This window comes from Aphis gossypii, unplaced genomic scaffold (assembly GCF_020184175.1).
Source record: "Aphis gossypii isolate Hap1 unplaced genomic scaffold, ASM2018417v2 Contig00299, whole genome shotgun sequence".
Lineage (NCBI taxonomy): Eukaryota > Metazoa > Arthropoda > Insecta > Hemiptera > Aphididae > Aphis > Aphis gossypii.
The window spans coordinates 12,918-25,700 of NW_026083058.1; the positions used below are offsets into that span (position 1 = coordinate 12,918).

The 12,783-nt window shown below is 31.2% G+C and overlaps 1 long non-coding RNA gene across 1 annotated transcript; it reads left to right on the forward strand.

The window, feature by feature from the left end:
- The first annotated feature begins 10,574 nt into the window (after nucleotides 1-10,574).
- On the forward strand, nucleotides 10,575-12,052 carry LOC126553674 (uncharacterized). Its single transcript, XR_007606569.1, has 3 exons — nucleotides 10,575-10,725; nucleotides 11,302-11,521; nucleotides 11,810-12,052. It is a non-coding gene; the product is annotated as an uncharacterized LOC126553674 (long non-coding RNA).
- Nucleotides 12,053-12,783: the final 731 nt, after the last annotated feature.

Sequence of the window (12,783 nt, forward strand, 5' to 3'; positions counted from 1 at the left end):
TTAGATCGCATAAATCAACCGTAACAAGTGGTGTTACCTTCTCTTCCTATTTATCAGAAGTTATCGAACACAGAGGTCAGGTAGATGTAATCTTTACAGACTTTAATAAAGCATTTGACACAGTGGACCACGATTGCCTAATAATGGTGCTTAAGTCTTTAGGCATTGGGAATCCCCTTCTATCTTGGTTGCACTCTTACATCACAGATAGAAAACAATTCATAAAAATCAAAAATGCTGTTTCGGAGTTAGCTGTGATACCATCTGGAGTCCCTCAAGGAGGCCACCTTAGTCCTCTTTTATTTATTCTGTTTGTAAACTCGATAACCAAATGGATCACTAAGGCTAAACTCCTTCTTTTTGCTGATGACATAAAAATATTCCTTAAAATAGACAATCTTAATCAATGTCATATCCTACAGTCAGAACTAGATATTTTTGCAAGTTGGGCGTACTCCATAGGTCTCAGCCTTAATATAAGCAAATGTCATGTTATGTCGTTTTCTAGGCAGCGATCTCCTATCCACCACAACTATTCTCTAAATGGCACTTCTCTTAACCATGTCTTCCTCTATAAAGATCTTGGTATTCATTACTCACCATCGTTAAATTTTGAGCACCATATAAATGTCACTGTAGGTAAAGCTTTAAAAGTACTGGGTTTTATTAAACGCAATACTAATCAGTTTTCTTCGGCTCGTTGTCTCTGCACATTGTACTTCTCATTAGTACGTTCTATATTAGAATACGGTGTGGTGGTGTGGCATCCCTACCTAGCTAAAGACGAACTAAGACTCGAGCGTGTACAAAATAGATTTCTTTCCTACATTGCCTACATAATGAAGATACCTCACCCTACGCATGACTAGTCCTTAATTCGTAGTTCTTTGGGAATACCAATGCTGTCAACTCGTCGACAAGATGCTGATGAGCACTTTATAACCTCGCTCCTAGGTGGTACCTTAGATGCACCCGATCTCCTCTCTAAAATATGTCTTCGTATCCCTTCCTCCTTCTCCAGAAATCACGCACTCTTCCAAATTCCAACTCACAATACATTATATGGACATAATCACCCCTTGCACAGGATGCTTCGTACTCTGAACAATCTTAATTTTGATTTTAATAAGTAATTAAATAATATCATTGTTATAAATATGTTGTATTATAGTTTTATATTACTAAATTAAGGTATTACCATTTAGTTTATATTATGTTGTGTTTTTTTTCCATATGCTCTAATTTTGTGTGTATTTGTATTATTATATTTTTGTTATATCTATTAATTTAAACTTAATCTGTTAATTAAAAATTGCCGTTTGGCGTTTATATATTATAAATAAATAAATAACAACTAGTGAATGTACACTTTTATCATAAGCCTGTTATGATTTATTTTTTGCTTCAATTAAATGTTTACTCGCTATCTGTCTTGCATCTTGCATCCTGCCGCGTAAATCATGTACATAATCATTATAATTATATGCATTATGATTTCTGTTCGCCAACTGTGATGGAATGGTAGGTTGGATGCCGAACACCAACTCGTATGGTGTAAATTTGTGTGACGTGTGAGGTGTTGTGTTATAAGTATACATAGCAAAACATATGTACTCACACCAATTGTTTTTCTTAAGGTCACTGAAATTTCTTTAAAATTGTGGTGTCGTTTGTAATTTATTTATCCCCAACATCTTACACATTTTAAAAACGTCAGATAAAAAATTTGAACCTTCATCACTAAGTACCTTATTTGGGATTCCGAAATAACAAACAAATTTTTTCTACAAACGTCTTTGCGATTGTAGTTGCGTCCGTTGCTTTGATTGGAAACGCTGCTGAAAACTTAGTTAAGTCGTCTTGAAGCGTCAAAATGTGTGTATGCTCGTTTTCTGAATTTGGCAGGGGTCCCACTATGTCAAGTGCTACCCTCTCGAAAGCCTTTGTAGATGTCGTTATTACCATTGGTTGACGTATTTTTCTTTTTTCTTTGTTTACTTGGCATTTCTTGCAATTGTTAACAAATTTCCGTACATCTTTCTTCATATTTTTCCAGTATACCCACATTTTTAATCTTTTAATCGTCCTTGATACTCCTTGATGACCGCCTATACAAGTTATGTGTTGTTCTTCAATTAATATCTGCTTTTGTTCTTCTTTTATTTCATAATCCGTGTATATATTTATCTGAATATTAGTATTTCTGAAAATATAACGAATCATACTTCTGACAACGTCAAAATTTAGATTCGACATTATCTTTGTTATTGCTAATTTGAATATACCTTTGTTAATACATACATTTTTTATATTGTTTAATGTGTTATAGAGTTCTGTATACTTTGGACTCTGATTAAACTGTTTATGAGAAATAGCGTATAAATATTTTTTATTATTATCGTTTAGCACTGTGACTTCTGCTACTGCGTTTGATCTCGAAACTTGTTTTCCAATGTGACCTAATTCTTTAATATAATCTCTTAATATGTGTAATCTCAACGTTAGATCACCTGGTATTGTTATTAATTCACTAAAGTCGTTTAGAATATTAGTATATGTTTCATTTAATTATTTAACGTTCCTATTAATATATATATTTTTTGAATTCATAAAATCTTCAAAAGTCATAATTTCTGGTTCGTTTGTCCTAATTAAACATATTCGTGATAATGCGTCCGCATTTCCATTTTCTCTCCCAGGCTTGTAAATTATCTCATAATCAAATTCTTATAATAAGATTCACCATCTAGCTAATCTAGAATTCATATCTGATACATTGAATAACCAAACTAATGGTCGGTGATCGGTAACTATTTTGAATTTTGTACCCCATAAATAAGGACGGAAATATTTAATACCGAAAACGATACTGAAACACTCCTTTTCAATTGTGAAATAGTTTACTTCACTTTTATTCAATATTCTAGATGCGTATGCTATTGGTTTATCTTCTCCAATTTCACCATGAGATAACACACAGCCTAATGCAAAGTTGGATGCGTCCGTTGTTAATATAAATTATTTCTTTAAATCTGGATAGATTAGTATTGGTTTTGTAGTCAATAAATATTTTAACTTTTCAAACGAGTTTTGACAAACATCGCCCCGAATAAATTCTGTGTTTTTCTTAAGTAAATTTGTTAACGGTTTCGCAATTTTTGCATAATCTTCGATATACTTCCTGTAATATCCAGTTAAACCCAGAAATCCTTTTATGTCCGTTTGATTTTTAGGAATTGGTACGTTTTTGACACATATAATTTTGTTCTCATCTGGTTGTAATCCTTTTTCTGACAGTTTGTGTCCTAGATATGTCACTTCTTTACGTAAAAAATGGCACTATGTGGTTGTAATTTGAGATTGTTCTCCCGAAATCATCCAAAAATTAACTTTAATTTTCTTATCATTGATTCTAATGATTCTGCACTTATGACAATGTCATCTAAATATGTGTACATATTTAAATCTTTGCATCCAGATATTAATGCATGCATCAGTTCTGAAAAAACTGCCGGTGTGGTTTTTAAACCAAATGGCATTTTTATCCATTCCCAATGACCCGTATAGTTCGAGAATGCCGTCTTATGCGTATCGCATGGATGGATTGAAATTTGATGATAACCGTTTGCCATATCAAGTGTAGAAAAATATTTTGAATGCCCCAACTTATCTAGTATGTCTGTAATTAATGGTAAAGGACATGAGTTGCCTTCCGTGATTAAATTTAACTTTCTGAAATCCACGCACAATCTGAATTTTTTTTTCTCCGTCTATGCCTGTTTTCTTTGGTACTAGTATTAATGGATGATTCCATGGTGAATTACTTTTGACGATTACTTGTTGTTATTCCAGTTCCGAAATTTATCTATTGATTTCCACTTTTTGTTGTTCAGCCAGTCTATATTGTCTTATGTTAATCAGTGGATGATTTGGTGGTGTGATTATTCTGTGTGTAACTAAATCCGTTCCGACAATTTTGTCTCCTTCGACGTAGAATATATCTGAATATTCGTAACATAGATCGATTAACGCCTTCAATTCCATGCTATTTATATGGTCCGTAATAAGTTGTTCTATAATGTTTTGTTTCTATCCGTAAATTTGACGTCTTGACTTTGACCTATATTGTTAGCTTCGAAGTACTTGATTGACGTAATTGGTTCGTAAATTTGTTCCTGTTTTATTTCTGCTGATTTTGTATATACCTCCCAATTAGTATTATCTAACTGTGATGCCTGTAATTGTACACTATTTTCAGAAATATTAATTATGTTCGCGTATACACTGCTATCTGTGCACGTGCTTAACGTAGTACCAATCCACAAAGTGTCTGATAAATTTTGTTTATCAACTATAATATCATTGTTATTTAATTTGTTACCATTCATTTTTATTGGTACAACATTATTCGATCTCGGAGGAATACAGATTACGTTTTCTTTATTGAAAATGTAGTGTCGTTATAATCATTACCATTAATCCGTAGATTAATTTTAATTATGCCTAAATTCGTAATAGGAGTTTCATGAATACCTTCTAATTTACTCGTTTTCATCTCAATAGGTACATCATTATTAACAGCTGAGATTTTAATTATATTTAAATCTGCACCTGTATCAATTAAAAACATATTTTCAAACGTCCTCAGTGAGTGTGAATGTACTTTAACCTGATTTTTTAATAATTCAATAATCTGTTTTTCTTCGTTCCTACACATTAAAATTTGGTTATCTTTTACATTACCAATAGTCTTAATATCAGCCGTTGACCCTTAGTTCTATTTAGCTTTTTTTTCGTTATTATATTTTAATTTCCGACAATCTTTCATAATATGACCTGGTTTCTTACAATAATTGCACAACATTGCACTACTTGTAAAACTATACTCTTTTTTAATAACCGAATCTATCTGATTACTTCTCTCAGCTCTACTCGATTTTCTAGGTTTCCTACAATCTTTACTTAAATGTCCTAGCCCATCGCAATTATAGCACTTTGGCTTAAAAACGGAATTAGAATTTTCATTTACGGATTCATACTTTGGTTTCGAATTATTATAAGCTTGTTCCTCTTCCAACGCTGCTTTAATCATCTCATCTCAAGTTTTAAATTGCATAGCACCTAATACTGTTCTAATCGAATGAAACAACCCGTCTACGAATATATTTTGAGCTTGGCTAGTTAATACACTCGCTATAATCCTACTTTCCTCTGCATTCTTATTTTTAGTCATTCATTAATTAATTGATGTAATGCTAATTTTACCCTTGCCGCATAATCAGTATTTTTCTCAGATTTACCCTGTGTAATTGACGTTAGCTGTTTTGTTAAATACGTATCTGAATAATTGTTCCCAAAATTCGCCCTTAGAATTTGTATTAATTCTTTATAATTTCTAATCTCTTTGTGTTCGGTTACGCATTGTGCTTTCCCCGATAAATTGCACATTAATGCCTCAAAGACACCACCTGTTATAACATCGACAATATGTATAAATACGAATTTACATTTTTTTTTCGAAAAGATTAAGATCTTGGGTTGGTAACCCAGCGAATTCTGGTAACATTCTGAAAACATTATCAAAGTTAAGTTTGTTCATTTAACCAATTTCTAGTTGCCCGACTAAGTTTTGTAAATGGGACAAATAGTTGTCTCTTTGGACACCCTCCGTTACACTACGAGATAAATTGAAAAACCACTCTAACTCTAGATCAATTACCGACATAAATACGAGGTGTGTTCAATAAATACCCAGACTAAAATTATTACAGAAAAACTTTTAGTGTTATCGCTAATATTGTTATACCAAAATAAACTAGAGATAATGACCATTATTACAGTATATAACAATAATCATTATCTCAAATCAGTAATCGACAATACGTGTTCAAAGTTGGTCGTTTTGTATAAAATTGCGATTTTACGATGGATAATATTACGGAGCAACGTGCGTGTATTAAATTTTGTTTCAAAATTGGTAAAAATGCTACGGAAACTTTTGAAATGATTAAATTGGCTTTTGGAGATGTTTCACTAAGCCGTTGTGTAACTTTTGACTGGTTCAAAGTTTTAAAGAAGGTCGGATATCCATTGAAGATGATCATCGTTCTGGGCGTCCATTATCATCAAAAACAAATGATACCGTTGATCTTGTTCGAAACAAAATTAGAAACGATCGAAGATTAACTGTTAGAGAAGTAGCCAATGAAGTTGGTATATCAATTGGCACTTGTCATTCAATTTTATCAGATGAATTGGGTATGAGAAGAGTGTCCGCAAAATTAGTACCAAAGTTGTTAACGGAGGAGCAAATGGAACATCGCATTGAAGTGTGTTTAGAACTAAAAATCGGGTTTCTAGTGACCCAAATTTTATAAAATCAATTATTACGGGTGATGAAACATGGGTATATGGATATGATCCTGAAACCAAAGTGCAATCATCGCAATGGAAGACCGCAAATTCACCTCGTCCAAAAAAATGTCGTCAGGTCCGATCAAACATCAAAGCAATGCTCATTGTTTTTTTTGATTTTTTTGGTTTAGTTCATTATGAGTTTGTACCTACGGGTCAGACAATAAATCAAGTGTTCTATAAACAAGTATTAGAAAGATTAAGAGAGAAAGTACGCCGTAAAAGACCAGAAGTGTGGAAATCAAAGTCATGGTTTTTGCACCATGACAATGCACCAGCGCATTCAGCACTTTCCATACGTGAATTTTTGGCATCTAAAAATATACCAGTGGTACCTCATCCACCATATTCACCAGACTTAGCTCCGTGTGATTTTTTTTTGTTTCCGAGATTAAAAAGTACCCTCAAAGGCCATAGATTCGAAGACGTTAACGAAACTATCCATAACGCGACACAAGAGCTAAAGGCTATAACTATGGAGGAAATTCAAAGGTGTTTCAAAAAGTGGCAAGACCGTTGGGATCATTGTATCGAAGCTAAAGGACACTATTTTGAAGGTGATCCATTTAAATAAATTGTAAGTTTGAAATATAATTTTTAATAAATTTTGTCTGGTATTTATTGAACACACCTCGTATAAAATATTATATTACCACAAGTTTTGCATAACTTTGAAGTTGGATTTTCTCGATTTTGACTAGATTTTCTGATTTTGACTTAAATGTTGATTGAATTTGATTGTATTTGACTTGCTCCGTTGATTTTATTTGACTCGTACGGTTGATTTACTAATACTTGATTTGTTTGAAGTTTCTACTATTCTTTTTTTTCTTGACGTTGTATTGAAATTCGACTTGAATTAGACTTAATTTTGATTCAAAGTGTTTTAACAAAATTTCGACGAGTTTGTTGATTGATATAGTATTAACCAAATCAATTTTTAAGCTTGACTTCGACACACCGCTGCCACCAAAATGTTGTAACGTGTCCAGCAAGCACTTGTAACAATTGAGGTAAGGATTGAAATAAAGTATACGAGTATGAATAATACCAGTATACTTATATATTTTTACAATACATATAACAAACGTAAATTTAAAGTAAAACGTCGTTCGTGTCCCAAGGCAGACTCACCGAATCTCTGATGCCCTTCTCTATTTAAGCTAATCGTTTCACCTTGTTATGATCACGCCACTTGGATTATAAATCGCGCATGCATAACCTATTGATCTATTCCACTATTTGTATACATTATAATATTGTTTTTGCGAACGTCGGCGTTCGTACCTTGTTATACATTCGCTACGTTTTATATACGTAATGATATTATGCATAAATACAATATTTTATATAATATTAATAAATTTACTAATGAGGATCATTACAGCGCCTAGAAGAAAATGAAAATTGTTTACTTACCCATCGTCGTTAACTGTTACTTCAAGATCAGGATATTCAAGACCAGATACTCCTCTTCGAAGTCGATCTAATTCGATATATTTGGTTTTGTGTTTAAATTTCAAATGGTTCCATAGATTGGTTGTATTTGAACCAGAGTTGACATAGTGTTTAGAACAGAGTTTACAAATAACTTTAATGCCATTTTCATGTTTAGTGAAAACTTGCCATACTTCACTCATCTTGATTCTGTAAATCTTGACAACAGTTGTTTGTAAGTTCGTTCAACAATTATTAATCCTACCAAATTATTAATTTATTATGATTTACTTAATATTAGTTAAGTAGGTATATATAAATTAAAATTGGAAGAAAAATAAATAACATTTAGTTTTCTAAGTTATTGCTGTACTTACCTTTTTTTTTTTTGTTATAAAATATGGTCGTTACTTGTTACTTGTTATTTTTATTTTACTCATAGATTTTCACTGTACAACTTAATAACTGATGTATTAAATCAACGTGTTCATAAAGGTACGGTTTCCTAGCTGCGGCCAGCCGCAGCGGCTAGCCGTTAGACTCACGCAGTTCGACTGGTGCTATTTATAATTCCGAGCGTGGTTTCCAACATGCGATCGACGTTTGCGTTTCATAAATAGTCGTTGCGGCTTGCGACTATAGTGATCAGAAAGCAGTATACTGCGTGAGTCGTGTTGCGTGCGATAATATTATTTTTAATTCTTAATTTTTGTTTATAATAATCTACATTTTTATCGAACGATGATGAAGTTTTGGTCGAAGAAGTTGGGAAGCAACCTGTGTTGTATGACAGCTCCCATGATAAATATCAAGACATAATATAGAAATATGTGATATGGAACATTATTTCATCGATAGTTGGAAAATCAAGTAAGTTTCACAAATTAGATTAATTTTAACCTGTGCTTTTGGAAACTATTGGACATTTTCAAAATTGACTTCCCGAATGGATTAACTAGATTCACTTTTCTATGGTAAAAGATACTGAAGTTGAAATTTGAATCATTATTTCGACTACTTATCGTGTACATATCATTGTAATATCAATACAATCACTGCTCCATAGGGGCGGATAGGGCCACCGGATATTCCCGGTGGGCCGCTGCTTTTATTGACGAAAATGGGCCGATAAAAAATATTATTAATGCTATTTTACAAATATACATGAACATTGTACATACATACAAATAAAAGTAAATAAATACTATGATACTGATATCCATATTTAAATCTAGCAATTATCATTGTATGAATGAGGAGTGGGGAATTCCGCTTTATTCTCACATCATCGCGCTAACCACCGCCAAATGGTGTTATTTTGAAATTCCTGTATTATTTTTGTGCGTATTGACCCGTAGCTGCAGCTGTCATCAACCAATATAAATAATTATTATTATTATCGAACATAGACGTTACAGTAAAATGTTTCCAACTATGCAATAGAGTAGGTATAGACAATCACAATAGTTAATACGTCATTTAGTTTTTGGCTTTCTGTTATCACTGACCGATGTACAAATATTTATCAATAACGTACCAATCTATTTGGATTCTGGAGTTTAGACAAGTAGGTACATTTTCGTATTAATTTACACTATAAACTGGTACACTCTTAATTATTGTAATTATTTATTTTATTATTTTTGTAAATTATGTGACATTTTGCCTATACGCAACGCGTATATAATTGACCAACGTCACGCCAGTTATGCATATTTTCACGGCCCCAGCGTATATAATAATAAGGGACCGGAACTTGATGCATTTACATCTTTTTTCTAATACTCACATTCATATCTTGTTTATACGGAGATTTGATACTTGAAGTATAGAATTTAAAGGTACAATTTTTATTTTGAATTTTTAGGGATTTTATGCTTTACGGTCATTTTTTAGTATTTTTGGTGCATTTTATTTATTTTTGTGCCTATTTTTTTTACACATATTTGAATTTTTCTTGTTAAAAGTTACATTTTATTATAAAACATTCAGTTTCTATTAGCTTGTCAATTATTAATGTTCATTAACTTTATCTTTTGTTTTCGCGATCTATTATTATTTAATTAACTGTAGGCAGATATTATTTTAGGACCGGAACCATGTGTTTAAAATCGGTTATCGCAATCAACATAAATCCGAGTTTGACATAATTTCATGACTTCGTTTCTCATTTAATTTGAATCGACAGCATTTAATAGTTTGATAGTGACTACTGTATAGAGTATAAACTGTTTTAATTTTTATTAATTTTTAATGTAAATTTTGAACTATAAAACTAGATACCTAATATTAAGATTAATTTGAGTACCTATATAATATATTGTTTTATTTAATTAATTTATAATTGTAATTTGTATCAAAACAATATTTGTATTAAAATTATACATATTTTTAGATCTACAAATTCCAGGCTAGGTTAGGTATATATTAACTCAGAGACGTATTTAGGGGGGAAGGGGGGCTTGGGCTCCGGGCGCCAAATTTTGAGAGGGCGCCAGCCACCAGGCGTCAGAATGGTAGAATCTTAGAAAATCGTAAAATAGTTATTTTATATCATTGTCATGAAAATGTTTATATTATTATCATGTCAAAATCATAAACCTTTCATCATACATACTATGTACCAACTACACAACATTGATTACTGATAGCCTGCTATGTGTAATACTCAAGTTGGTAGTAGTGACTTACTGACTTTTAGACTTTGGTAGTTTGGTACCAATCATGTTATCATGTTACCTATTATCATTTTTGTTATTGTTGCCTGTTGGCTTTTGGCCTATGCATTTTAATATTTTTATTCTTTAGTAGGTATGTTATAGTTGTTATACGTATGCCTAATGCTCTGTATTGCAGTATCCAGTCTTGAATAAGGTAATATTTGTATTTTGATTATTATTTTTAGTTCTAATATTAACGTTATTATTATTTATTATCAAATGTAATTTGTATTTTGCGTACTGAGCTTATGGAGCTTTTATTATACTTATTGCCTATCCTATTTTTTAAGCTTGTTAATCGCTTGTAAACGCAGCAATGGTTTATAGTAAAAAGCTTAGTGGAGCAGAAAACCGAAAACGCTCACATGCAAAAAGTGAAGCTCAAGCCAAAATTATTTCAAAAACTGCTAAATTACAAACATATTTTAGGTGCCCAGATAGACGCCTAACCAAAGTATGTTTATTTACCTACAAAACTATACCTAATATTAATTTTGCAAATTCATGTACCTATAATCTATATATATTATATACATATGTTATGTTATTTATTATTCAATGTACATACAATATGTATATAATATATATAGATTATAGGTACAAAAAAAAAATTATTATTTAAATAATAATTAATATATTTATTTATTTTTTTATTATTTATTATTATTTTTATTTATTATTATTATTATTTAAATTTTAATCATCGTTATTTATGCTTAAATGCTTTCAGTTGAAAATGAAGTAAATAATACAAGCAAAAATGATCATAGCTGTACTGTTAAGGAAGATAATCTATCTAATCCAGGCGATCTAATTTTATCAAATAACAACAGTACCGAAACTAGTAAAACTCAATTGTCTACAGAATCTAAAGAAATAAATAATACACCAACACCATGTTTGTCCATGCACGAAGATAACAATCTTCTTAAAAAATGTATCATTCCCGAGTAAGATTTTTTTTTTCATAATAAGTTATAACTATAAATATGCATATAGAAAGACTATTTTTTTTTAGTAGTTTCTTATGTCAATTATGTTAGAAATTAAAATATAAATAAATTTAGTACACTGTACACTATTACATTCTGTTCATTTAAAATGATACCAACCAATACCACTATTCCTCTAGTTATATTATAAATTAATCTCTATTGCCTAATGCCTGAATATTTATTAAAAATGGTATAATATAGTTATATATGTATATTATATTAATGAATATATTTTATCTTTAGAAATGACCCTGCCAATTGGATGAAAAATCAAGAAACGATAGATTATATATCAATAAATGGATTCAATCAAAATTTGGAGAACAATAATTTCCATAAATCAAAAAGAACTTATAATCGAATAATTGGTGGTGTTAGACATACTCGTTTTCGATATTTGTCAAAAAGTTTTTTTGTATCTACTCTTGTTAATGGTGAAAAAATTAACCGAACCTTTTTGGTTTACTCAGAAAGTAAAGGATCAATTTTGTGCACCCTGCTACTTATTTGGTGGTACTACATCGTTTGCCACAGTTGGCTTTTCAGATTGGAAAAAAAGGTGGAGAAAAAATTAAGCGTCATGAAAATTCAAAAAACCACAAATTGTGTGTAATTAAAATGAAAGAGAGAGGAGAAGTATTAAATCGAATTGATCAAAAGCTAAAGTATCAAGTAGAAACGGAAATAAGTTATTGGAAAAATGTATTGACTAGAGTTGTAGCTGTTGTTAAATCACTTTCTTCTCGTGGACTGTCCTTTAGAGGTGATGATGACCATTTTGGATCTGTTCATAATGGGAACTTCATGATGAGCTTAGAGCTTATTGCTCAATTCGATTCTTTTTTAGCACAGCATATTGAAAAGTTTGGCAATAAAGGAAAAGGTTCAACATCATACCTATCTTTTAATATATATGAGCAGTTCATAAGTATAATGGCAGATAATGTTTTACAACAAATGGTTAAAGAAATAAAGGAAGCTAAAATTTTTCCATCAGTATTGATTCTACTCCTGACATTAGCCATGTAGATCAACTATCATTTATTTTTCGGTATGTTCAAAATAATGGCAGTCCGGTAGAAAGGTTTTTAGGGTTTTTACCCAATTCTGGTCATAAATCTGAAGAATTAGCAGATGCTGTATTTTTAATTTTAGAATAGCATGGATTAGATATAAACAACTGCCGTGGTCAAAGTTACAACAATGCATCTAACATG